At 47.1% G+C, this 25,990-nt stretch overlaps 1 protein-coding gene across 4 annotated transcripts in view; it reads right to left on the bottom strand.

The window, feature by feature from the left end:
* Positions 1–25,990, bottom strand: part of GREB1 (growth regulating estrogen receptor binding 1) — a 168,383-nt gene that overhangs the window by 92,902 nt on the left and 49,491 nt on the right. For 2 of the 4 annotated variants that reach the window (XM_032792323.2, XM_032792331.2), the window contains exon 1: positions 6,372–6,780. The exons of the other annotated variants lie outside the window; for them this stretch is intronic. The gene's annotated coding sequence lies outside the window, so the exon portion shown is untranslated. Of the gene's footprint in view, positions 1–6,371; positions 6,781–25,990 lie in introns of those variants that run through there. 4 annotated transcript variants of the gene reach the window in all.

Consider the following 25,990-nt stretch of genomic DNA (forward strand, 5'->3'; position numbering starts at 1 on the left):
TTTCTGTAATCATATCTTAGAATTCATACCTCTCCAATGGAATGAGATCAGAAATTACTTCCTAATAGTACCAGTTTAGAAAGTATCTCATCACTGAACACAGAGATCACGTCTACACTACGGGATAATATCGAATTAGCTAAAATCGGTTTTATAAAACTGATATTATAAATTCGATTTCATGCGGCCACACTAGGCACAGTAATTCGGCGTTGTGCGTCCATCTGGTTGCCCTGGCAGACGCCATCGCAGGAACCATGGAGCCCGTTCAGCTTTTTTTTTTTCCGGCACCGTTATGTGTACTGGAGCCGCGGAGAGAGAGGCGATACTCCAGCGGTACACAGCAGCTTCACTTGCTTTTGCATTGATACAGAGATGGGACCGTCATTCTGTACCGTCTACTGCCGGAGAAAACTGGCAATGAGATGACGGTTATCTCTCCCCTCTGTTACTGTCGCTGCTATCATGAGTGCCCCGGCTGAATTCGGCCGCGGGCGGGCAACGCAAAAGCAAAATTGGGATTGACTCACTGTGATTGGTCAATCCTCTCCTTTATTTTTCTAAAAATAGAGTCAGTCCTGCCTAGAATAAGGGCAAGTGTATTAGAGGACCAGTGTATCCAGAGCACAGCCTCGCTCTGTGTCTAGTATATCACAGGGGTGCCCTGCAACAACCCCACCTGCTGCTTCCCTCCTCCCCAACCTTCCTGTGCTACTTGGCAGTGTCCCCCCCATTTGTGTCATGAAGTTATAAAGAATGCAGGAATAAGAAACAGAGACCGTTAGTGAGATAAAATGAGGGGAGGCAGCCTCCAGGGCTATGACAGTCCAGCAACAGAATCTTTTCTCCACAGGAAAGAGAGGGCTGATGAAGCTCAGCCCCCAGTGCTATGATGAAGACGGTTACCAGCCATTCTCTTACCATCTACTGGAGTACTGGAGTCATCCCCTTTTTACCCAGCACCCCGATCAGCCTCACCGAGGCCAGCCAGGAGCACTCACGGGTGATGGCGACGACGGATATCAGTCAATTGTACCGTCTACCACCGGGGAGGGGGAGAGGAGCGGATACTGCTCTTCACTGCTGCAGCATCGCGGTCTACCAGCAGCTTCATACACATAGGGTGACATGAAAGAAGTCAAGAAATGATTTCTTTCCCTTTTCTTTCACGTGGTGGTGGGGGAAAAAACTGAGGAGCATCCCTGAACCATGCCAGACACTGTATTTGAACCTACAGACATTGGAGCTCAGCCAAGAATGCAAATACTTTCAAGACGCTGTGGACTGCGGGATAGCTGGAGTCCTCAGTACCCCCTCCATCCAGAGCATCCATTTGAGTCTCTGGCTTCCCGTTACGCTTGTCATGCAGCGCTGTGTATCCTGGAGATGAATTTTTTTCAACACTTTGGCATTTCTTGTTCTGTAACGGAGCTCTGATAGAACAGATTTGTCTCCCCATACAGCGAGCAGATCTAGTATCTCCCGTCGGTCCATGCTGGACTCTTTTTGGATTTGAGACTGCATCGCACCCGTGCTGATCAGGCTCCACGCTGGGCAAACAAGGAAATGTATTCAAAAATTTGCGAGGCTTTTCCTGTTTACCTGCCCGCTGCATCGAATCAGATTGCTGTCCAAGAGTGGTCAGTGGTGCACTGTGGGATACCGCCCGGAGGCCAAAACGTCGATTCCGTCCACACTAACTGTAATCTAATATGTTAATTCGAATTAGCGCTACTCTCCTCTCGGGGTGGAGTACAGAAATCGATTTAAAGAGCCCTTTATATCGATATAAAGGGTGTTGTAGTGTGGACGGGTACAGCGTTACATCGATTTAACGCTCTTTAAATCGATTTAAACGCGTAGTGTAGACCAGGCCAGAGGTTGATGATTAAGGCTGATGACAGGACCAGGACACCGAAAATAATCCTACCCCTTTGTCCAGCCACGACCAGTTTTGCTTCTGTTTCCATAAAAACATATATGCTGTAAGAGTACTGGTCTGATCTCTGACTGCTGCTTTCTCTACTGTTCTTTTTATTTTTATCTCATTTGTTATTTTGGTCCTGAAAACTAGTTCAACATGAAGACTGGATTTTTTCTGTACTGAAAGTGATCCGATAATGATTTCCTCTGCTGACTCATGTTTCCAGGCAACAGAATCTCAGTAAGAATTCAGAATGCAAGTTGCCAAACTTTCAAGTATACCATCCAGAAGAGCTCAAAAGGGGAAAGGGGACCACCAGGCTTTCTGGCAATTTTGGATAAAAAATAAAACTATTTCAAATCCAGGCTTTGAAATTAGTGTCCTTGCCCAGAGTGAGAAAAATAAGGAGTTTTTTTTATCTTCAACACTGGCACTCGTCACAAAGATTAATATACATACTTTTGCAATAAATATATAACTGTCCCTGCTAGGGTTTTGCTAATAAAAAATGTATCTGCTCATTGTTGCCTAACTGCCCTCTGTGCCTTTGAAAAATCACCCCAAAACATCCATACCAAAGTGGAAAACCTGCTAGGAAAGCAATGCTGCCACTCTCAGACAGACAAGGTATCAAACAACTCACAAGAGACCAAAGGGTCATTTTCTGCCTACAACCAATTTTCTTTTTCATTTTTGCCCACTGAAACAGGAAAAATTTCAGTCCAAAAATCAAAATCTATTGGGCTTTGGCTGAACAATTTCAGCTGGAAAAAAAATCAGTTTTTTTGGAGGTTAATTTTTCACTGTAACCTACAAAATTCCTGCAGGAAGTTTTGACAAAAATGAAAAAATGTTTCATCTAAATTTTCTACAAGAATGAACCACCATTTCCCGACCAGCTCTACAGATAACCAATACAAAAAGCACAACTAGATATTGCATAAATCCACCAAGCAATAGACCGATGAAGGGATATGATCATTTATTAGTTTTGGTTGTCCAGCCTGAGGCATTATTGGCAGTTCAGTGCAGAGAAATGTGCAATGCTACAGCTTGTGGTGTTATACTTCTATGGAGAAACAGAGGATTCCAATTTACAACCAGACTCCTTTCATTAATTAAGCATAACAGTTCCCCTTTTAAGACTTAGTTTTGGCCCTTTTTAAAACTTACTTTATAAAGTAAAGAACAAACTGCTTTGAGCCTGAAGTTTCTCATGGTAGACCCAAACCAGAGCTGAATTTATTTGAAAAATTTGAAGCCAGAAATACAAATCATTTTGAGTTATGATGTTTTGAAATATTGATATTTATTCAGTTTTGCAAAAAAAAAGTTCTGTTTTTGACCTTTTCTAGTTTGTAATAAATCTTGCCATACAAAGTTCAAATGGGTCTTAATCACAAATCTTTATTGAGATCTCATATATTAAACTACTTTCACAAAGTTTACTTTCTAAATATAAGAGTTATTCAAAAATGCACACTGGGAACTCTGTCGGGGTGGGGGGGTTATAATTCATTTTAGATGTCTGGGAAAAGTTGTAAATTCTGCAGAAATTGTGAATTTCTTAATCTCCAGAAAAACAATGCTGATAACCTCTCTAAATCCCACATTTTACATATCACAGAAGGGGGAAGCTCATAAACTAAGTCTGAATTACGTGAGTCTTGACAGTGGTTCTCACAGCAGTTACAAGACTTTTTAATTAAAGTGTTGCTTAATTTTAGGGGAGGTATAGACTGGAGGAAGAAGATCTAGGCCAGTAAAAAGATTTTAGGAGATCCTTAAATGAACATTTATTGATGTTTGGGTATTTAGTTTCTGTTTGTTTCTTAACTATAACCTTCTGACAACATTGTTAGTCTTCATTGGAAACCTATTCTCAGCCCTATCTCTGGTTTAAGGGTTTTTTTTGTTTGGTTGGTTTTTGTCTAGGAATGTATAGCCAACCATACATTTCATTCTTTAATCCCTTGCTAGCCCAGCAGCAGGTCTCGGACCCACTTCTTGAAAAGCATATGTAGAGCTGGATAACAGTCCGGCATTGCGATAATACTGCAGACTAAGCCTAATATATGATGTGGCAATAAATACGTTTAGGCAATAGCATTGCATCCTGTAGATGCTTTGACATTCCTCCCTGCAGGAAACAATGTATTCTAATGCAGATCTGATTTTCCTGCGGGATCTCATAAACTTTGCAGGTGTTACTCTGGAGAGAAAAAAAATCACTAATCAGCAGTTTCAACTGTAGTTCAATTGACATGCTTTACTCCTCTCCCAGCCTAGATCCCCAACCCTATTGCCAGTCAAGCAGCTCTGCTCTGACCCTAGTTCGACTTTTAAGTGTTGCTTTGATCAGCTTCTGGCTTTTGATTAAAGCAGCTCTTTTAGACACCACTTTCAAACTCCCTTAAAAAGAATTACATGTATAAAACACATTGAGTTTGTTAAGCAGCAGGAAGGGGCAAACCAGGGCTAGTAGCAGATGGCTGAAGTAGCAGGTAGAAGCTGAGTGGAAAATGTTCCCATGATAATATTGGCCCAGATCATACCCTCCCCCAGCTCCATGCACATAGTGGACCCTATCTGCATAGATCGTCTTGCTCCTGGACAAAAGAGGGGTTCAGCTGCCTCTAGGTACTGCCCCAAACACACCTATTCTGGGCTTCACAGAGATACTAACAAGGTCTGAGGAGGCACTGGTGACCGGGCAGGCCAGAGAAGTGGGCAAACTTGGGGTGCACATTGTCCCCCATCCAGCCCCATGGAGATTCTTAGGAAAAGGTAACACAGCCTGGGATATATTATCTTTCCTGCAGAGTGCTGCCTACACACCCCAGTACCATTCTAACAGGGACTGGATTGTGAGAGTCCTTCCAAGGTCCAAAGCCAGTGTGGAGGCAGAGGATCTCTGCAGTTGTCACCTCAGCTTCCATGGGTCCTACAGGATCCACCAGATTTGGGGGCAGTAGTTTATTCCAGAGAGGAAGTCAAATTCTGTTTCCCCAGTAGAATACTAGAAGAACTCCACGTGGACAGCCTCAGAGATTTCCTCAATCTGACCCACACTTTTATACACTCCTACATGGAGAAGACTAAATATATGTTAAAAGTTGGACCAGAAGGGAGTCTAAAATATCTTGGATCCTGTTTGTGATGAAGCTGCTGAAGAGTTATAACAAATAGTAATAGCTCTAGATACTATTTCATTGTGAGATAAAATCCACCACCATCCAGTCACCATTTAAATAAGGGAAATAATTTCTATTTATAATTTACTTTAAAACTGTATTACATCAAAAAAAACATGTAATCACAGTTGTGACAAAGTTCCTCCTCTACCTTGGTGGGTCCTGCGCTTATTGGCAGATTTGCTCACCTCAGAGATCTTCCCACAGTCTGGGTCAACTCCTCCTGTGTCTGATCAGGAGTTGGGAGGTTTGGGGGGAACCCGGGCTCACCCTCTACTTGGGTTCCAGCCCAGGGCCCTATGGATTGCAGCTGTCTACAGTGCCTCTTATAACAGCTGCATGACAGCTACAACTCCCTGGGCTACTTCCACATGGCCTCCTCCAAACACCTTCTTTATCCTCACCACAGGATCTTCCTCCTGGTGTCTGATAACACTTGTTCTCCTTAGTCCTCTAGCAGCACACCCTCTCACTCTCAGCTCCTTGCGCCTCTTGCTCCCAGCTCCTCTCACACACTTCCTCTCCTCTGGCTCCTCCTCACCTGACTGGAGTGAGCTCGTTTTTAAATCCAGGTGCCCTGATTAGCCTGCCTTGATTGGCTGCAGGTGATCTAATCAGCTTGTCTGTCTTAATTGGTTTTAGCAGGTTCCTGATTACTCTAGTGCAGCCCCTGCTCTGGTCACTCAGGGAACAGAAAACTACTCATCCAGTGACCAGTATATTTGCCCTCTACCAGACTCCTGTACCCTACTAGCCTGGGTCTGTCACACAGTCTTTAGAACAATGCATCTTTGGTTAAAGGGACACCACTAAGATGAAATCTCAGCCCTTTCACAAACAAAGTTGAAAGTAGTTTTGAAACCATTTGTCCAAGTTCCCTGTTTTAAACCCAGCTTTTATAGATTTAAAATAATAATTTTCTACTTTATTTAAATGTCTCCCTTGTTTCTGTGGGAAAGAGCCACTCACTCCACAGGGGAACTGACCGATAACACAAAGGATACACATAGTGCAGACAAACGCATAAAGTTAAAAAAAAAACCCCTGAGACACCGCAATTTTTACACTTTCAATTACAGCATTTTAAAATGCTATTTGTAACATAAAATGAGGCAGAAGTGTGAATAATAATATTAATAGCGGTAAAATTTATATTTTGATAGAATCCCTTTAGCATCACAAATTCTCATCTTGAAAATATTACTGATATAGATAAAAATAAATAAGTTTGCACAAAGCAAAATACACTGTACCTTAAAGAAAGTTATTCTTCCTGATTACACCCAATGAGTTAATCCCAAAGTTTCACATTTTGATTGCAATCCCAGAGGATTTACACCTGTGATAACTGCTAGTAACTTTCTTCTTGGAGTTTTCTTTCCTTTGATTTAGGAGATTCTGCTGCTTTGGAGTATAGGTTAGGAGCACTTAAGACTTCTGAGTCAGTGCAGTGAGCAACTGAACATTCAGTCAGGTCGTCATGACATGAACATTCTTCTGTCCCAGTAGAACACAGGAAGGTTTCAAAGCTATCTGCTCTGTAGCTACGACAAAAACAAAATAATCAGACTCTCATACAACCTATCAAGCTGTTCTATAATTTGTATGCCCTCTGTGCTACATGATAAATGGTATGGCTTTATGTCTTATTAACACTCAAGTGTTTTGCTAGGTCATGTTGCTCCCAGCCAGGTACATATCAATCTGTCGTCCTAAAGCAATATTAACATCAACAGATTTTTTTTTTAAAGAAACAGGAACGTCCTTTTGCATTATGCAGATAGAAAAATACTTGAAGAGAACAAAAGATTTCTGTTTGTACAAGACTCTATTATGTTAACAGCAGGAAAGATTAACAGGAGAATGAAAGTTACATATGTTGCTACATTGTCTGTGTGTCTTCTAAATAAAATGGGTAGGAAATTAAACAGTACATAGGTATATGGAAAACCTTTTATGTTCAGCATATTGCTGGATGCGCAAAGCAGCAACTACAGTATTACATTTAAAGGGACCACTGCATTTCATGTAAAGGGACCACTTGTCAGGGTGATAATCATATTTCTAAAATATTGACTTACATTATTTGTAACATATCACCAAAGATTATAAAAACTGAAACTGTTTTTAAAAAAATCTAATTTTATTTCCCCCAATGGCTCCAGTTTAATGAAGTACTTAAGCATATGCTTAATTTTATTCATGTTTAAGTCCCATTGAAAACAATGACCCTAACTGAAGTCAATAGGACTTAGAACATGCTTACGTGAATTATGACTCTGCAAACTTTAGTTTTTCCATTTCTGCTACACTGAACAATGACAACTGATTAGATGATGTCATTTTTGTTTATAGCCCATTTCTATTCAGCTTCACATGCAAGTTCTCAAACACAAACACTACTGCAATATCAGGAATGTAAAGACCACAAGTGAATCTTTAGGAAGTTCATACATATGTTGTGTGGAAAAAATAAAGAGATTTTCACTGGAGTTTTTTAAAAAATGGAACATCTTTTCTGTTATACTTAATATTTGTAAAATACTGTTATGAGCTAGTGGAAACCTTGTTAAGGGTTGAGTCAAAACCTTGATATTGATGGAGATGAACTGTAAGAATAAGTTAATCACAAGCTCTCACTTAAGACAAAAGGGTTGTGCGCACCTGCCCAGGAGCTTTGGACTGTATGGGCATTGTTTTGGGTAAGGGGATGTGGGAGTGGGTGAAGGCAGAAGACAGAACCACAGACAGATTGCCTGAAAAAGCAAAGCAGAACCTTGTAAGCATGGTGTGAGCCTGAGAGAAACCTAGAGAGGTTCTGGGTTGGAGGTGGTGGCTGAAGGAGCTTGGGCCTGTAAGCTAAGAGACTACTCCTTCTGCCATTGGTTCCCCCTGTATTCAGAGAAGCAGGACTTGGTACCTTCCTTGCAAACTCCATCATCAATTTCTATTCCCACCAGAAACATCCCTAGGGCCGCAAACTTTGACTAGCTGCTTAGGTCCAAAAGGGATTAAAATATACATGCAAAACCTAAATGTTAGGCCCAATCACCTGCATTGTGCTAAAGTGTAAGAATATAAAAGTGAAACTGAAAAGATAAAAGTAAGCTGATGACACAGAACAGCCTATGTTGGTTGTCTAAGTTGACAGAAATCCAAAAAAGTAAACAAACAGCATAAGTACCGAAAAGAAAATTCAGTTTGAAATATTCACTTCTAATAATCTAAACTGCTAATAGTAACACAAGTGAGGAAATCTGTACTTTAAAATGGTGGGCCCAGATTAGTGTGGTTACATGGGGCACAATCAGACATTTTCCATGAGATAAATGCCCTCCTTGCACTGATCCCCATCAGAATTCTTCCAAAAGAGGCATAGCAGAGGGTACTTGTTCTTTCTACATTGGGCATCTCCAGAAGGCACAGTGCCTTGCCCCAGAGTTTCTGCTGGGGCAGTGCAACTCCATACTACTCTGATGCAGATCAGTGCCTAAAAGGCACAATAACGCCCTTAACTTTGACCCTGATAACATCTCTTGAAATCGTTACACACAGTTACTTAGATGTCCAAGTATTCAATTTCACCTACGGATCAGGTATTTAGATATATTAAATTATTGTTACACACAGTTACTGTTACATAAAGTTACTAAGTTGTTATACACTGAATATGTGGACATCTAAGTAACTATTTCACCTACAAATCAGATATTTAGATATCTAACTTACAGTAGAACCTCAAATTTTATGAACACCAACCTTATGAATGACCAATTATGCAAACCATTTTTCCCCAACAGGATGATTAGGGAGGAAGGGAGGAGCAAAAAAAAAAAAAAAAAATCACATAAAGAGATGATGTGGATGAAGAACAAGTCAGTATTCCCTCACAATCCAGTGCCTTCAATGCATTAGAAGTTGCTTTGCAGTGGTTTGAAGGACAAAAAGAAAGTGATGCAGTGCACCAGACTCGTTTATGCTTTGAACCTACTGTAATATTGAGACATTCATTTTTATGAACTTTTTGATTTTATGAACTCCTCAATCCCCAATTAGTTCATAAAAATAGAGGTTCTACCATACATAAAATGTGCTTGAAATTGTTTTGGGGCATAAAACTGAAGGCTTTGTTAAAGTTAAGCAAAAAATCAAGATCTTAAGGCCAAATTTTATGGCCATGAAACCTCAGTTAAGTCAAGTCAATAGGTTAAATGGATATAATCAAGAACAGAATATGACCTCTACTATGCCTGTAAAAGTTCAACTTGTTCTTAAGTTTTCTCTGTTTTAGTCACTTTACCTCTTCTGGGATTCTTTTCTTTCATATACCAAGAACCTCATGTAGCAAGAGGAGGAATAAATGCCATAGCTTCTAGTCCAAACAGATTTAGGTTATAATAACACAGCTTGCTATTGGAGCTGCCTCTTTTTAACAGCTGAAATTTCTTAAGCACCTCAGCACTGTTTTTCCCTTTAATATTTATTGTGTTTCACTTACATTTTGAATCTGCACAAGGTGAGTCCCTGCACCAGCAAGTACTTGGATATGAGCATCATATTCATGAAGACAAATATATAGTGGATTTACTAGCCATTTCTGATGTGAAAACTTCCTGATACCAGTAGAAGCACAATCAGATCAACCCATTGTATCTGTATGTCCTGACCCTCCCAAAAAGTGGTACTTGATAATGGACTCCATTTACACCTTCACAAGAGCTTTTTGCAAGTTAATAATATCTAATGTGTTTTCTGTCCCTTAGAAGCCAAGTTTTAATCAAAAGCCCCACCTTTATTTTTAGAACTTTCAAAACCACCCCATAATGTCCAGTGAGATTCTCCATTTAAGCTTTATAACATGGCTTTCCTATTTGTAACATTACTCCTATAATTCAACAACACAACCAAAGATGCCATCCAAGTAAGAGATAATACTCTCCTGTTATAATATAGCTATTACCTTCCAGCTACTTATAATTATTGGAACTTGTTGCCAAGATAATTTGTTATACAATATGTTGTTTTGGGGCCAAAGTATATTCCTAGGTAGATAGCTGACTTTCACACATAAAGGATAATGTGATATCTATATTTTAAAGTTACTGCTTGGTTACACTATATACAATACTGCCCAAAGCCTATAATGGAATCAAAATATTGTACAGGCTTTAATTTTATTTTACTTTAGCATATAGGACAAATTGCTTTCACATTGTATCATCATTTTTCTCCCTTTAAACTGTGTGTGTGTGTGTGTGTGTTGCTCGTAAAAATGAAGGTATCCATTCTATCTGCACGCGCATGTGTGTGTGTTGCTGGTAAAAATGACGGTATCCATTCTATCCAACCATACAAAAGCTCCAGTTACCCAGCTGTAAAATGGGGGAAATTGTACTTCCCTACCTCACAGGGGTGTTGTGAAAATAACTATGTTAAAGATCATGTCATGCTTCAGACACTATGATAATGGAGGGCATTAGAAAATAAGGGACTGAATCTATCAAATCTAAATCTCTAATTAGGTTATGGATGAACACTAATTTTGTGTGGGAGGAGGGTTGCCTAAAAGTTAGAGTACAGCACCAGGAGTCAGGAGTTCTAGTCCCAGCTGGGCCATTGAATTCCTGTGTGACCTTGGGATAGTTATTCAACTTCTTTGATCAGTAGTTTCTGCAAAATGGGAATAAAAAAAACTTAGTGACCTCATATGGATGTTGTGAATCACTATTTGTAAAGCGATTGGAGACCCATCCTCTGAAAGTATATTATAAAACCACATAGTACATTCTCACAGTAATAATATAATACTTTTCTGTATTTAAACCACCTGTCAGTGTTAGTTGCACCCCAATCTTTGTGGGTCAGGACAGATGCACAATGCAAGTACTCTGTTTCTCCAGACTACTGAAAAGTAAGAAGGACTTTATTAAAATATTGTGAAATCTGTTATCACAGATATTTGTAACTAAAAATAAAAATATAAAGTTTTATAAAGCAATTTGGCATTCCAGTGCCACATGAAAAAGGATACCAGAAAGAAAATACAGGCTGTTACATACTTACTAAAAACCAATGAAGCTAATAAACTGGTATCTGTTGCAAAACTCTTTAAACACCCACTGCACAGGACTCCAACATTGAAAAAATTATAATAAACAGGGTCATTTTGACCTAAAAGCAACCAAAAGACTTATAATTATTGTACCAGACAATGATGAATCATACTTAAGCAAAACCGCCCATTCCTTTTCAGTAGAATGCATTATTAATCAGACACATTGTTTTATAACTGGTTCAACTATGCCAAGGGGGAAAAAAAAGCACACTTTCCCAGTACAGTATTGGGACACTCTTGAGACAGTAACAATCACTTTTTCACTACCTATATTACGTGTGTAGCGACTTCTGTGAATACTCTAAATCGGCAGTTGTCAAACTGTGAGCCAGGCCCTTAAAGTGGGTCACGACACTGTTTTAATGGGGTCACCAGGGCCGGGGTTTGATTTGCTGGGGCCTAGGGCTGAAGCTGTAGTTCTTGGGGCTTCAGCTTTGGCCCCGCTGCCCGGGGTCTGGGCAGGCTCAGGCTTCAGTCCCCACTCCCGGGGTCATGTAGCAATTTTTGTCAGAAGGGGGTCATGGCACAATGAAGTTTGAGAATCCCTGCTCTAAATAATTAAACAAAAACAAAATCAAAGTTTTTTCAGCAAAGAATCCTGTGGCACCTTATAGACTAACAGACGTTTTGGAGCATGAGCTTTCATGGGTGAATACCCACTTCGTCAGATGCATGTAGTCGAAATTTCCAGGGGCAGGTATATATATGCTAGCAAGCTAGAGATAATGAGGTTAGTTCAATCAGGGAGGGTGAGGCCCTGTTCTAGCAGTTGAGGTGTGAAAACCAAGAGATGAACCACACCGTCTGTACTTGCAACATCACAGTCGTGTATATCTGAGCGATGGTGCAAATTGCAGATAACGAAAGCTCCGCAGTTCTCTGAAGTCGCCTGAAGTTTTGCGCAGATGGCCACTTAAAGTCTCGCATGTTGGCAGGGAGCGGAATGTCGCCTACAGTTCGTAGATTGCCAATCCTACAATCGATTTGTGTCCATTTACTTTTTCGTAAGACGTCTAGTTGCCATGTACATAAAGCGTATAGTGGCATATCATCGTACTACAGCAACCAAGGAGAACCATAAGTGGCTGGACGTAGTCCTGTGATGTCGCTGGTAGACTAGTGGGCAGATGCATGAGTTGTTGCATGATTGCCTGTAAGAGTTAAAGCAGTGCAAGTTACTGGAGAAATTCAGTGCATTGTGCAGGGACTGGCCTGCCACTCAAGGCCTGTGAAAGTGTGGGATCATTGTCCAGGATGGGTTGTAGATCCCTGATGATGCGTTGGAGGGGTTTTAGGTGGCGACTGTATGTGATGGCCAGTGGAGTCCTGTTGGTTTCTTTCCTGGGTTTGACTTGCAGTAGGAGGCTGCAAGTGGGTACACGTCTGGCTCTGTTGATCTGTTTCCTTATTTCCTCGTGTGGGTAGGTTTTTCAGTCATACTATGCACAGGCAAATAAATACAGAAATGAAAGCTAATGTAAATGCCCAAATAGCACATTAAAAAAAACAAAAGGCCTGCGGAATTATTAATATTCTTACAGCAGTTAATGGTTCTGACTTTGTCCCACCAAGTTTTCTGGAAAGTGAATTTCCTTTGTCACTCTTCTGTGTTATTCCCTGCAAAAATGGGAACCTCCAGTTTATTTAAGTAATATCTATTTAAGCAAAAACCAACTGTTAGGCAGTAAGCTAGACTCAACTTAAACCATAAATGTTAGGAACCATTAGGAAAGGGGTAGATAATAAAACAGTAAACATAATGCCACTATATAAATCCAGTGTATGCCCACACCTGGAATACTGCTTCCCCATCTCAGTATATATATATATTAAGCAGTGGGGTACAGGAGTCTGGTCCTATTGGTATCCAGGAGGTGGACGGGTGAAGACCGCCCACTTCTAAAGGACCTCTCCCCAGCCTAAGGGAAGGATCCACAGGTCTGTGACACCAACTAATTTTGTGGGACAACTAATGAAAAAACAGGATCACAGGGCTAAACGAAGTGAACCTGATGGGGATACTGAGCACAGAACCCCAGACAACACCCACTGCTCCTCGAAGGCATCAAGGGAGCCAGCGGACACCGCCCAGAGGAACTCTGCCCGGATGTGTGAATGGACGGAGGAGCAGAAATAGGCCCCACAGTCGCAGGAAATCCCTGGTTTTTTAGATGGCTAGGTTGGCCAGGACCAAAAGGAGGCTGACAAGGAGATCCCACGACTTGGTAGGGCCACAGACGGGGAGTGCCTAGATAAACAGGTGAGGGGAAAAGTGCAACCAAAAACGCAGCATAAGATTCAAGAGGAGCTGGAACAGGGGCTGCAATCTGGCACACTCTAAATAAATGTGCACCAGGGTCTCTTTCATGCCACAAAAAGGGCAGGTGCTGGGGATAGGGATAAACCACGCCAAGTACACGCCCTTGCTCATGGCCCCATGAAGGAGCTGCCAACTGACATCCCCGGTGGGCCTCGGGACTAGGGCAGAGTATAAACTGGCCCACCAGGTCCTCTCACCCTCGAGAGGTGGCAGGAGGTCCTGCCATTTGGTATCGGGGCGGGACGCAAGGGTGAGGTAGTGGAGAGTGTGGAGCACAAATGTGTACAGATGTTTCCGTGGCGCGGCCTGGAACAGAATCGGCTGCAGATCGTGCAGCTGGCTCACAGTGAAAGGGTGAGAGGGCCGATTGGGTCCATGGGGCGGGGGCCCGATAAAAATGTCCACAGGGCCTGGGGTGGAGGGTGGGCAGGGCATGCCCTCTCGCACTGACCGAGCAGTGGGCAGTAATGCAGCCTTCACCTCCTGAAGTACGTGCCGGGGAGTATGAGATCTGGAGAGCCCCATGCGTTGAGCGAGCGTCAGGGGATCCAGCCAGTCTCCCCAGTCGTAGTCCAGGAGGTCTCTGACTCTGGTGACTCCTGCCAAGATCAGCCTCTGGTGCACCGCGGGGGACTCCGCCACCTGCACACGAAGCTGGGTGTTGTGTAGCAGGGGCTCCGCGAGGAGATTGGCCCCCATGGTGGCCGCCACAGACCTGGTCATTGAAAAGAGCTTCCAGGTCTAGAGGAGGTCTTGGTAGAAGACCGGCAGCCCAGAGAGGTCTCGCGGAAGACCTCTCGGATGGAGGTTAAAAAGCTGCCGGTCATATCAGAGCCCTCGGAAGCGGCGGAGGAAGGCGTGCGCCAATACGCTCCATGCCGGACTACCTGCACCTTACTGGAGCCTCTGCAGGGCCTGGAGGCGGAAGACATGGACCTGAGTGTGTAGACACTTCAGGCCCTGCCCCCCTTTCTCCAGGGGCAGGTGGAGGACCCCTGCAAAGACCCAGTGCATCCCTGGCCAAAAGAACTCCAGAATCGTCGTCCAGAGGTTGGCCAGGAAACCCGGGGCCGGGACCAGGGTGTTGAGCTGGTACCAGAGCATCGACAGGACTAGCTGATTAAGCACCAGCACTCTCCCTTGAAGGGAGAGGCACCAGAGTAGTCCCGTCCATTTCCGAAGCCACTCCGTCACTCTGCCCTCTAAACCGTGCCAGTTCTCTGGCGGAGATGGATGGGTGGCAGAAAGGTAAACGCCGAGATAGAGCAGAGGACCCGCGCTCCACCGGATGGCCTGAAGCATGGATGGGAGGGAGCTCGCCTGCCACCTGTCCCCGACCCCCAGGCCAGAGCTCTTGACCCAGTTGACCCGGGCAGAAGAGGCCGCCGAATAGATGGCCTGGCAAGCCCCCACCCGCACCAAGTCGCCCGGGTCCTGGACCACGAGGAGCACATCGTCGGCATACGCTGACAGGACTAGCCGCAGCTCCGGCTCCTGAAGCACCAACCCCGTCAGCCTCCGATGGAAGAGAGAGAGGAAGGGCTCGATTGCCAGAGCGTACAGCTGACCAGAGAGGGGATACCCTTGCCGCACTCCTCGCCTGAGGCTGACCGGCTCGGTCAGGGTCCAGTTGAGCCTGACCAGACACTCCGCAGAGGCATACAGTACCTGGAGAAAACCCACAAACCGGGGTCCGAAGCCAAACACTCACAGAGTGCTCAGGAGATATCTGTGATCCACCCTGTCGAACGCCTTCTCCTGATCCAGGGACAAGAGGGCGAACGACAGACCATCCCTACACCCTAATTCCAGAAGGTCCCGGACCAGATACAAGTTATCAAAGATTGTGCGGCCCGGGACAGTGTAGGTCTGGTCTGGGTGGATCACGTCCGCCAGCACGGACCCTAGCTGCATCGAGATGGCCTTCGCAACAATTTTGTAGTCCGTGCTGAGGAGCGAGACGGGACATCAATTCCGTAAGTTGCAGAGGTCCCCCCTCTTCGGCAATAAGGTGAGCACGGCTCGCCTGCACAAGAGAGGCAGGACCCCGCCCTGCAAAGACTCGGGCCAGATGGTGACCAGGTCTGGGCCAAGGATGTCCTAGAACACGCGGTAGAACTCCACGGTCAGCCCGTCCATGCCCGTAGATTTATTGGTGGGCATGTGACGGAGGGCTTCCAAGAAGTCAGCCAGAGTGTGAGGCAGCTCTAGCCGGTCCCGGTTGCCCGTGCTGACCATCGGGAGTCCGTCCCAGAGCACTCTGCAAGCGTTAGGATCGGTCAGATCTAGGGAGAAAAGAGTCGCGTAGAAGGCCCTGGCCCTCTCGCTCATCTCTGTCAGATCCGTGAGGGGGGTGCCGTCCTCCGCCAGGAGGCAGGTGGTGTGCTTCTTGGCCTCCTTCCTTTTCTCCAGGGCGTAGAAGAAGCGGGAGCCGTGATCCATCTCCTGAAGGAGGCGGATGCAGGATTGAACAAAGGCATCCCAGGCCCGATAGTCTTCGAGGGCCCGGAGCTCCTCCCACTTCTCCCGGCACGCTCCGCAGAGGGATGGAACCTTGGGGCTGGCAGCCAGACGCATCTCCAGCTCCAAGACCTCCCGTTCCAACTGCCCTATCGCCCCATCCCTCCATCGGCTGGGGCACTGGGTGTAATCACGGCAGAAGAGCTGGACGCACACCTTCCCCAGGTCCCACCACTGTCGCACCAAGGGAAAGGCGCGCCTCTGCCCTCGCCAGGCCAGCCAGAACTCCCAGAAGGAGGCCACGAAGCCTGCATTCTCCAGCAAACTATTATTAAAGTGCCAATAGGCCGGGCCCGGCCTCTCCATGCAGAGAGAAGCCGTCACGGTGGCAAGGTGGTGATCCGAAAAGGGGGCCGGCCGAACGCTGGAGGAGTGGGCCCGTGAAAGGTGGAAACGTGACAGGTAAATATGGTCCAGCCGGGAGTAGCGCGACCGATGGGCCTCCACCAGGACAAAGGTGAACGTCGAGACGTCATCCGGGTAGTGGTCGCGCCAGACGTCCACCAGGGAGCAGCGATCGACGATGTCCTGGAGGACGTCTGCGGTGGCTGGGCACTGCTCAGTCCCCGAGCGGTCCCGTTCCTCAAGGGTGGTGTTAAAGTCCCTGTCCAGGACCAGGCACTCACGAGGATCCAGGGAGCCGAGGAAGGCGGACGGCTGCTGATAAAAACGCAACCTGTCCGGGCCCAATGTCGGGGCGTAAACATTGATGATATTAACCACAAGCCCCTCCATACGGACCCGCAGGTGCAGCAGGCGGCCCGGCACAGCCTCGGCGACCCCCAGCACCTCAGACCCTAGGTCGGGGGAGAACAGGGTCGCCGCTCCAGCCGTGCGGACCGAGAGTTGGCTAAAGTAGACCCCGTCCCCCACTCCAGTCGCCAGCTAGCTTCAGCAGCCGGATCCATACGGGTTTCCTGCAGGAAAACCACAGGGTACCCCCCTTCCTGGAGGAAGGAGACCACCTGGCTCCTGTGGAGACCCATCCTACAGCCCCAGGTGTTTAATGTGGCAAAGATGATCAGTGCCATGAGGAGGGCTGGGGGGGATCCTCGCCGGCAGACACGCCCACGGCCTCCATCGGGCCACACAGCAATCCATGACCTACCCCATAGGTGAGTAAAGAGTCGCGGAAGAGGTGGACCCGCGGTAGGCCGTGGTGGCCTGCTTCCCGATCCTCTTACCGTCCCCCATGAGGGCCCTTGCGGCTCGCAGGACCTGCTGGAAATCCCCCCACCGCTGGAGCGCAAGCTGGACTTTGTTACGGGAGCCACGGACGTCCTCAAGGAACTCCCACAGCTCCTCCTTCAGCGCATGGGGGGGGCGGGGTCACTGATCTATGACTGTCCCCCAGTGGGGCCCCTGTCACAGCCCCGTGGCCCACCGAGACGGGCAGGCAGGGGGTAGACCCCCGACGTGGCACCTGATGGGCTGACGCCACGCGACCTGCCCCACTCCCCGGTTCAAGAGAGGGTGTCATAAGGAAAATAACAGACCCCGATGGGTCAGGATGGGGAAAAACAACTAAAGCCGCTCGCTGGGGGGTATCCCCAGGGGCGGCACCGGCAGCACGGGAGGTGGAGGGAACAAGGACAGGGCTGCCATCAGGAATAGGGGAGGGGACAGCAGTAGGGTGGGGAATCAGGAAGGGAATCAGGGAGGGAGCCAGAAGTAGGATCCTGAGCCTCAATAGTCAGGCCGCTGGAAGGTGGCCCCTCCTGGTTAGGCTCTGAGATCTGGGGAGTGGGAAGGAGACCCTCAACGATGCCGGGCTCAGCCACTATGGTTTGGGTGGTAGCCCCGGCATCAGGAGATGGATGGTCGTCAAAGGGGTCCCTGCCCAGGAAGAAGGTTGGGTGCTCCACACCCAAGAGGGACACCCCCTGGGAACCGGGTCCTGACAGCGGGGCACCAGCCATTGCCTCAATGGGCTCGGCGGCCATCAGAAGGGTGCCACCTGCAGCTGGGCTGAAGGAAGATTCCAGGAGACCCTCAGAGGCGGGAGCAGAAGCAGTGGTCAGGGGAAGGGAACACGGGGACCGGGGTGAGGTCACCCAGATCTAGGCCCACAAGCAGAGGGTCGTCCTCCCCCTGCGTGACCGGGGTCAGACCCAGGGCCTCGATCTCCTCGTAGATGGAAGGGAGATCACCATCTGCCACCCCAGGCCCTCCCCGCCAGCACCCGAGGTGATGCCCACCTAAGTGCTCCCAGGAGCCTCAGATGAAAAGGGGGCAAGAGGGGCTCCCTTGGGGGCTACCACAGGAAGGGATCCCAGAGGAGGGGGTGGTGTCACCATCCGGTGCTGCCACGGCGTCCTCAGCTGGTACTACACAACATGAGTCGTCAGGGGCAAGGCATAAGGCTCATCATCAGTGCCCCCCTTCCTGCTCTTCCGGGGGACCTCCGAATCCGAAGGATGTAACAGAGCTCGAGCCTTCTGTTTGCCCCGCTTCCCCTGCACTAAGGACCAGCCCTCCATGGCATCATCCGGGAGCTGACTAACAGGGGTCGGGTCGGGGGGCAAGGGCTATGGCTCAAGAACTCGGGGAGGCAGTGGGGAGGTAGCAGGAACAAGGGAGGAGTCTCCCTGGGGCGAGCCTTCTCCCATGCCCGGCAGTATCTCCGCCGCACCCTCCTCTACAGCGGTGGACCGAGAAGGAGGAGGGGTAGCTTTGGGTGCCAGGCGGCCAGGGTCATCGGCGATGACAGGGCTGGCGCCTTGCCGGGGCTCGGGGGTCCCAGAAGCTCCTCCATGCCAGGCCAAGGGGCAGTCCCTCTGGACGTGCCCCATCACCCGGCAGAGGTAGCACCGGGCCTCCCCCGTCGACTAATGCACCCGGTAGTGGGCTCCCTGGTAGGGGACCAGAAAGGACCCCTCGAGCGCCTCTCCGCCACGTGCCACCAGTGGCAGTTGAAGCTGCACTTGCCGGCGGAACGAGAGGACGTGACGGAGGGCGGGGTCCTTGCATCCCAATGGGAGAGGGCTGATGACAGAGATAGGATGCCCCAGGGCAGAAAGGGCGGGCAGCACGGCGGCATTGGGCAGGAAGGGAGGGACGGAGGTCAGGACCAAGCGGACCCCCAGGTCTTCTAATGGCTCCAGGGGGATGAACACACTCCCCACCGCCAGGCCCATTTCTACCACCTCCTGGGCGGCGGCCTCCAATGCCAGGAAGAAGACAACCCTCCCGTACACTTTGGAGGCCGCCACAATGGCCGTGGGCCCCACCACCCTCACCAACGCCTGCACGTAGTTCTCCATGTGGGGCAAGGCAGGCACCAGGAGGCAACGGACACCGTGCTTCCTGGTCAAGGTGGGGCAGGGGCCCTGGCCGCTATAGATGGTTGCGGAAGCAGCAGTCGGAGGAGCAGTGGCAGGCAGGGGGGCCGCTGCCACCTGGGCGTACGCCTTGGGGGCTGGGGGTAGCCAGTCACTTATTTTGGTCTTGTCCTGACATAGAAGCTTTGTAAAAATTGTGAATACTGGTAAGTGACCTGGTTATTGGGAACTTTATGCATGAATATTGGTTTAGCTTGATAAGGAATTTCAGAAAGAAGCAAGCGGAAGGAAAAATGGCTCCCTGATAAGCCACATGTATAAATAATTGAGCATAGTAATGGACATTGACTCTAAAAAGTCGGCTTGATCTCTTGCTGAGTCTATAAGAAGTGGTTTGGAAAGCAGGCCAAGGCCTGAGAACTGAAAAAATGATGACCCTGCTGCATATAAGAAGACTATTCGCGCCAGGGTGGTGGTTATAGGGAGCTTTTTGGGGAAAAAAAAAAAACTAGACTAACCAGGCACCGCTGGGAGAATCTGAAGAAGCAGCCTATCTAGCTGCCATAGAGGGTGGTAAATCTTGTGTAAGAGACATAGCATGTGACTGTTTCTCTGAATGTTGTCCTACAGCTAATAATAAACCATACTTGGTTGAAGAAAGCGATATCCTCATTTTGTCCCACTGGTCACAGACTCAGAAGAGAAGAAGGACAGCAGCACTTCTTGGCGGGGATAAGCATGGTTGATACAGGGCCTGGTCTAGGATTGGGAGAATTCCATATTCACCCAAGAAGTAAGGGCAATAAAGGACTAACACCTAAAGGGTGCAACTCAGAGAAGAACCAAGAAGGAGCACGCAACCATGAAGCTGCAACCATGATAGATTCTTGGAAATACGCCGAGCATGCGATATGTGGCCATAAGAGCAATTGATTTTCCCTAACCAGAAAGATATGCTCATCAGAGCCTCAGACTGCTTCTTAGCTAGCCGTGTAACCCAGGGTTATGTATTCATTCCGATGCTCATGCCTGACCTGAGGATAATTTCATTTCACTGGTAAAATGAAAATCTTGAAACCTCAACTCAATTGCTATAAAGGGACCAATTCTACACACAAGTCCAAATCACCTCTGACGCAAGTCCCTCATCCCATTCTAATTGTTGCTATGTTAATGGAAGGCACGGGAAACAGCAATGTTGATCTGACTTACTCTCCAACCACCTTACGTGCAATCATCAAAGTAGTTGTTCCCTAATTGTGATAAAGTATAGTCAATTGCTGACCAACTTGGTTCATTAATTTTGTTAAGAATTATGCAAGACAAATAACCCATGTAGTCAAGATTATTAATATGACAGAGAAACGTTTCTATATCCAGTCCAAAGAGGTTTCCGTCAGCGGTGTTACATTCCTTTACCAGAAGGGTGTCTCCCAAGTACACACCACCACGATATTTAAAGGAGTGGCGAGTCAATTAAAGCCTCGAGGGCTTTGGGAGGGACATCACGCTAGCACGGAACGCTGGTGGAAAACAGGCAAGCGAGCGGGGAGGGGCGCCCGCAGCCCGGTAGATGCGGCTGCGGCAAGCGGGGGGCAGTCTCTGCGCAATGGAGGGCCTGGCCGTTCTAGCGGGGCCCTTACCTTCTTCCACCTCGACCTTATCCCTACTGGCTGGGGGGGTCCCCCGAATCGGAAGGGGCGAGGACGTGGGGCAGCAGCAAGGTTCCCCAGTACTCGCCGCCGCCGGTGCCCCAGCGGGGCGATGGAAGGGGGATTGGCAGCGCCGTCCGAGATAGAGGCTTGGGGAGTGGACACGGGGGCAGTGTGGAGGAGGGGCGGTGGAGCATCGCGAGGGGTCTCCCCACTGCATTCCCCCCCATAACAAGAGCTGGGAGGGAGACAAACAGCGAGGGGAGAGGGAGGCGAACCACCCCTCACGCTAGCTGGCAGGCAGGGGAGGAGGGTGCCAGAAGGGAAGGCTAAAGGGACGTGGGGAGCCACAAGGAACCCAGGGCAGGAGGTGTCAGGTCAACCATGACTAGAGGGGATGTCCGGCTTCCTCCAGTTGGCACTAGGGGATATGGGGGGGCACGACATTAGGGAAGTGCAAGTGAACAAAGGGCAAACTCAAATGGGGAAGGCACAAGTGCATGGGAAGGGGGCATGGGTCAACGAGGGATAAGGGACCAAAAATAGACTGGGGGAAATCATCAGAGTGAGGGCGGGGGAAGGGTGAGCTGGGAATGGGAGGAGAACCACAGGGCAGCTGCAGGGCTGGGGCAGGACTAGTCATAGAGGGCCGCAGAGGGAAAACAGTGGCGGACTAAAATGGGCAAGGAAAGGGGGTCCGTCCAGAAGGCGGGAGAGGGGGCACCCCCAACAGGCACTTAATGCAAAAGTCATGCTGGCGCTGCTGCTGCAGGCCCAAAATGATGGAAGCGGGCATGGAACCAGGCGAGCAGCTCAGTCCCAGAGGCAGGAGGCCGAAGAGAAGGAAAACAGCCAGCGGGGTGGTGGAGGGGGCAACAATGGTGGTGGGGGCGAAGGAGAACACCGGATTGACTCTAGCAGCAGGCTCCACGCCTCGTCCCAACAAGACACAGTTCCACCCCCACCACACAGAGCACAGTTCAAAAAAGACTCAAGTCCAGTAAAGCCCCCTCCAGCAGTGGTCTCATGTGGTCCCAGCAGCAAGGTGGTCCTCTCTCTCCTCGGGGCTCCAACGCTCCCCAGCCACAAGTAGTGCCCAGCGCTAACAGGTGTGGTGGTCTGGTGCGGCATGCAGGAGGGAACCCCGCTCAGATGGTGTCCTCAGCAACAAGAGCTAGGGCCCCTCACTCCCTTGCTTCTTGGAAGCAGCCAGGGCAGCCCTTCCTCCCCGCCTCCCCGGGGCTTAAGGTGGAGCACAACAGCAGTTAAGAGGGAGGGTGAGGGGAGCAGCACCAGCCACTAAAGGTAAGCAGAGAAGGAAAGGTGGGGATGGAAGTGATGGTTTCTGCCGAGCAAGGGAGCAGAGGGAGCAGCAGCAGCAGCCAGGGGGGAAGGGGGGCGAGGGCCTAGTGATCAGCAGGAACAGGCATGCAGCACCCTCTCTCTCCTTCCCTCTACAGCAAGGAATAGAAGGGAGATCTACTGGCTACGAAGAAAGCAGGTTTCTGTCCCTGAGGACCGAGCAGGGCTGCACTTAGATGATCAGAACACTGCAGAAAAACCAAATTCACAGACAGCTGATGTTTCAGAACACACTACAGCATCAAGACAGGCTAATCAGTTTGGCACCATGAGGTTTAAAAAGGAGCCTCAACTCCAGTTCAGGGCGGGAAGTGTGTGAGAAGAGCTGGAGGCAAAGAGGCGCAAAGTGGCGGAGGAGAGGAGAAAGGGAGGGGGAGGGAGCTCGAGACTAAGGATAGAAGCATTAATCAAGACACAGGAGAGAAGTCCTTGGTCGAGGATAAAGAGGTGTTTGGAGAGCCATGGGAGAATATAGCCCAGGGAGTTTAGCTGTCCATGCAAGCTGTACAAGAGGCACTATAACAGCTGCAATCCACAGGGCCCTGGGCTGGAACCTGGAGTAGAGGGCGGGCCCGGGTTCCCCCCAAACCTCCCAACTCCTGATCAGACACAGGAAAAGTTGACCAAGACTGTAGGGAAGATCACTGAGGTGAGTAAATCTGCCAGATAAGTGCAAGACCCACCAAGGTAGAGGAGGAACTTTATCACAATATATATATTAGAATTTGAAAAAAAGAACAGAGAAGGGCAACAGAAATGATTAAGAGTATGGAACAGCTTCCACAGGAAGAGAGATTAAAAAGACTGGGACTATTCAGCTTAGAGAAGACATGACTAAGGCTATGATAGAATCATGAATGGTATGGAAAAAGCAAATAATGGAAATGTTATTTACTCCTTCACATAACACACAAACCTGGGCTCACCCAATGAAATTAACAGGCAGCAGGTTTAAAACAAACAAAAGGAAGTACTTTGTCATGTGACATCCAGCCAGCCTGAGGAACTCATTGCCAGGAGATGTTGTGAAGGCCAAAAGTATAACTGGTTCACAAAAGAATTAGATATGTTCATGGAGGATAGCTCCATCAATGGCTATTAGCTGCAATGATCAGGGATGCATCCCATGCTCTGGTTGTCCCTAAGCCTCTAACTGCCAGAAACTGGGACAGGATGACAGGGTGTGGATTACTTGATAAATTGCCCTGTTCTGTTCATTCCCTGTGAAGCATTTGGCACCAGCCATTGTCAGACGACAAGATACTGGGCTAGCTAGAGCATTGGTCTGACACAGTATGGCCATTCTTATGTTCTTACTAACTATAATGTTGCTAACATCCCACTATTATCTATTATAAGTACTCGCAAGGTCCCTATTACTATAATAACTGAGCACTTCACAATCTTTAATGTATTTATCCTCACAACACTCCTATGAAGTGAGGAAATGTCTCTTCATTCCTACTGATGGGAAACTGCGGCTTCTTCTTCATGCACCAAGAAGGTCAACTAATGAGTGGAGGCATAAATGTCACAGATTCTAATCCAAATTGATTTAGGGTATTAAAACAACTTTCCTCTTTTTAACAGATAGGAGTTTCTTTCACACCTGAACATAATTTTTTTTTATCTTTCATTTATCTTGTTTAAATCACATTTTTCTTCAATTCATTTTCTGATATTTGGTCAATTATATTCAAAATTTTAAGTGCTTAACTTTTTAAAATAACTACTGATTTTGGGTACTGAAACTGAGACACCCCACCAGGCCTCTTTAATATGTCTCAAATTGGGTGCCAAAAATTTAAACACCTTCCATCTTCATCTGAGGTACTTATGTGGCCCACTTACCACAGTATCTGAGCATCTCACAGTCTTTAATGTGTTGATCCTGACAACACCTTTGTGAGGTAGGGAAGAGCTGCTACTCCCATTTTACAGATGGGGAATGTTGGCACAAAGAGGCTAAGTGATTTGCCCAGTGTCATATAGGAAGTCTCTGGTAAAGTAGAGAATGAAATGCAGATCTCCCAACTCCCAGACTAACACACTAACCACTGGACAATCTTTCCTCTGTGTAAATTTTATGTGAAATATTTCTTTTAAATGCCAATTTAATTGAAGTGACTGTAGTTTTGTTGAAAAAATACTAACTTTCCCATGCCCTATTTGAAAACAACAAATATAGGGCCACTAAAAAAAAAATCTGACAGAAAATCTTCATTCATCTCTATCCACAAACTGCAGTAGCAGGGCAACACCATTACACTTCCAGTTGACACAGGGTGAAATCTTGGCCCTATTTAAATATATTGCCAACACTCCCATCAACCTCAATGAATTTCACCCACAGTTCCTAAATTACAGTGAGCTCCAAATACAGATGAAGCCATTAAGGAGAATTAAACATATATTTATTAAATGAGGCTATGTTCACAAAATAACAATGTTTCAGCCAAAAGGCTTTCGCAAGATATATTCCACAAGCAACAAAGTTGATTGAAATCAGCTTCCTGTTCTCCTGCCATTTACTGTTTCCTAATTAATTTGCAATATGCATAGTTACTAATGGTCGGATCCAAACCTACTGAAGTCAGTGGGAGCCTTCCCTTTGATCTCAATGGGCTTTGGGTCAAACCTCTTGATGATGCCAAACCTTTTATGAATTACTTCATTTTTTGGCTGGCATTCCTACCTATTTTCATTAAAATAAAACATTTACATAATAGTTTTCAGTTAGAGTATAATTTATGCATAATAAACATTTAAGAAAAGAATCTCCTTTACAATCCCCTTCATAGCTGCTCCATAATGGGCACTCATTCTTCTACTCTGCCAAATTCTTAGTTATCAGTTGGAGTTCCCCATGCTGACGCAAGTATAGGCCTTGATCCTGCAAATGCTGAGATATGTGAGTAATCTCATGTGTAAATGTTTACAGTACTGGAACCATATCATCAAAAACAAAAACAGAAAAGCTTTGTCAGAATAAAAATGAACAGACCAATATGGAGGCAGTCATGGTTTACAGTTATGAGCACAGGGCAGGGTTATAGATAAACAATTGAAGCAGGTAGATAGAATAACAGTGGACCCTTGAAAATATCAGTCCCATTGTGAATCACTCAAAGGATTAAATGACAAATCCTCCTTTACGTGCAAGGAAAGCCCTGAAAGAGGCAGAACTGAGGCTGCTCCACTGGCATGTGGAGGGCTAAGGGGGAGGGGAGGGACACAGGATTCAGGAAGCCCACACAAGAAGAATTTTGTTTTTAAAAGTTCTCGTTTTAAAAACTGTACAATTTATAAATTCAAAGCAAACATGGCAGATTTTAGTGCTCCAGGTGAATGCTTTGGAAAGCTGGAAGGACATGAACACAAGGGAGTAAAAATGGAAACTGAATTGCAACCAGATTTAAGGGCTAGATTTTGCACGCACACAGACAGAATAGTATCTTACTCCTTAAGTAGCCTCATTTAAATCAACAAGGCCATTCCTGAAGTAAGGACTACTCAGTCAGAGTGAAGGGCTCACAGCCTGGTGATCCTTAATGGAGAAACTTTTAAAGTCTCTTTTTTCCTTAATAATAATAAAAAAAAAGGACAAAGGGAGATGTGTCCT

Source organism: Chelonoidis abingdonii, chromosome 3 (genome assembly GCF_003597395.2).
Source record: "Chelonoidis abingdonii isolate Lonesome George chromosome 3, CheloAbing_2.0, whole genome shotgun sequence".
Lineage (NCBI taxonomy): Eukaryota > Metazoa > Chordata > Testudines > Testudinidae > Chelonoidis > Chelonoidis abingdonii.